Here is a 2,237-nt window from a genome sequence, read left to right on the forward strand (position 1 = left end):
TGCAAACATACCCCCCTCCTTGTCTTTTGCCGATAGTGGAAATTTTCCTGGACCTGATCAAGCGCATAGCCTGTGTTGGCTACCGCCCTGCATGTGTATGGCTGTGGTCAACTAAAACCATTTTTCTATATCTTTTTAGTTTATTAGTGGGACAGAGGATCTGATTTATTTCTATTAGCAGTTTTAAAAATATGATGTGGCATGGTGCATCCATACAGTTGAATGTTATATAGCTGACAAATGGAAGTATGAACATGTAGTGATTTGAAAAAATGTCTGAGAAATATTATTAAGTGAAAACTGGAAATTACAGAATGGCAAGCACTATGTCATTTAATGATAAAGGACTGCTTTAATACAACATGTATAACAAAATCCCCCCAAATAAGACTACCTGCTAATGGGATTGTGTGGTTGGAGGACAGTCTTTACTATCTCTATGTAAAAATAATCTTTAATACATATTTAGTCATTTTTTAACAGTAGCAGAAAAAAAGTTTGAGTTAAAATTTTATAAATTAGGGGGAAATTACATGTGAAGTGATTTATTAAAAAATCACATTGAAAATACTTATTGATATGGGAAAACTTTCAAACCATGCACTAGAGCATGGTAAAAAAGCGGGTGTGAAATCATATTCATTCATATTTTTAAATAAAGATTGTGGAAAAATATTCAGGAAACAATAATACTATTTTTCTAGAATTATACTTTGTTTTATAAATCACATCTTTTCAATTTTCATTAAGTATTCAGTTTTTTTATCAGACCATTGGAAGTAGACATTAACATTCTGTTTTTCACATAATGCATAACAAAACTCTAAATTTAAGCATGGTATATTCTAGAAGCCTGGGAAAACTGCTGGCTTGGCAGCATGTAGTTCCCACCCTTCCAAAAGAAGGATCTGGCGGTAATACAGTGCAGTTCTGGTACTGGTCACAAGATGGTGCTTGCTAGATTTTCTAAATTTTCTCCAGGCAACTATTTTTATGAACTGTGCAAACAAAGCCATGAAACATATTTTGTATTAGCAGACTATGAGACGGCATGTATAATGTGATTATAGTTCGGTTGAAAAAAAAAACTGTGTCTAGAAGAAAAAACACCACATGAAGACTTATGTGAGAACTCAACTAGAAAGCATTCTTTTTAAAAGTAACTACATAGAATTTGGCCTATAGAAGACACAAGGCAATTGTTATTTCCATACTCTTCTGTCCTCACCTCACCTTTTCTTAATAAAGATGATATCAGCATGAACCAAATAACAACTGAAATGCAGAGAGCATTTCAAATAAGAACAACAAAGGAATATAAGCATGGCATCTATATCATAGATGAGATTTTGCCTAATTCCTGTGGTTCAGAATGACACGCCTGCTAAAGTTTTGGTAGGAAAGTTTCTTTACATCTTTTCCATTTTTTAAGTTAAAAAAATTTTTTTTAATGTTTATTTTATTTTTGAGAGAGAGGGAGACAGAGGATCCAAAGCTGGCTCCATGCTGACAGCAGAGAGCCTGATGTGGAGCTCGAACTCACAAACTGAGATTATGATCTGGGCCCGAAGTCGGATGCTTAACGGACTGAGCCATCCAGTCACCCCTTAAGTTTTTGTAATATTTGTTTATTTTTGAAAGAGAGAGAGAGGGAGAGAGAGAGAGATGGGGCATGAGCGGGGAAGGGACACACACATACACACACACCCCCCACACACACAATCCAAAGCAGGCTCCAGGCTCTGAGCTGTCAGCACATAGCCTGACAATGGGCTCACCCCATGAACTGTGAGATCATGACCTGAGCTGAAGTTGGAGGCTTAACCAACTGAGCCACCCACGCACCCCACACTTTTTCCATTTAATTGGTTTGGTTCCCTGGCTACTTTTGGACAGTGTAGTTTAATATCAAAGATGCACGTGACCTGGGGAATCTGCATGTGATTTCAGCTGAACCCCAGAAACACAGTGTGACTCTGCTGGACGAGCAGCTGGAGTGAGAATCAAGACAACCAGAATACAGGACCAGATCCTCCACAATCCATGTGACATTGGGTAAGGCTTTTCTCATTTCATGTTAAAGCATAGTTGAGAATATGCAGCACACTTTATTTTTATTCTGGCTCAGTAGCCATAGCATTTTAAATTATAAGTCAGAGATTCTAGTGTTAGGAAAGAATTAAATATGTTAAACTCCTATAAAGAAATTATACAAATGGAAGTGTACGTATGGAAGA

General features: G+C 36.8%; 1 protein-coding gene across 4 annotated transcripts in view; it reads left to right on the plus strand.

The window, feature by feature from the left end:
- Positions 1 to 2,237, plus strand: part of PWWP3B (PWWP domain containing 3B) — an 18,615-nt gene that overhangs the window by 919 nt on the left and 15,459 nt on the right. For 3 of the 4 annotated variants that reach the window (XM_077758281.1, XM_077758283.1, XM_077758285.1), the window contains exon 2: positions 1,951 to 2,055. The gene's annotated coding sequence lies outside the window, so the exon portion shown is untranslated. Of the gene's footprint in view, positions 1 to 1,950; positions 2,056 to 2,237 lie in introns of those variants that run through there. The other variant, XM_077758282.1, reaches the window with a different exon arrangement.

The sequence above is a fragment of the Crocuta crocuta genome, unplaced genomic scaffold (assembly GCF_008692635.1).
Source record: "Crocuta crocuta isolate KB4526 unplaced genomic scaffold, BGI_CrCroc_1.0 scaffold974, whole genome shotgun sequence".
In the NCBI taxonomy this organism is placed as follows: Eukaryota; Metazoa; Chordata; class Mammalia; order Carnivora; family Hyaenidae; genus Crocuta; species Crocuta crocuta.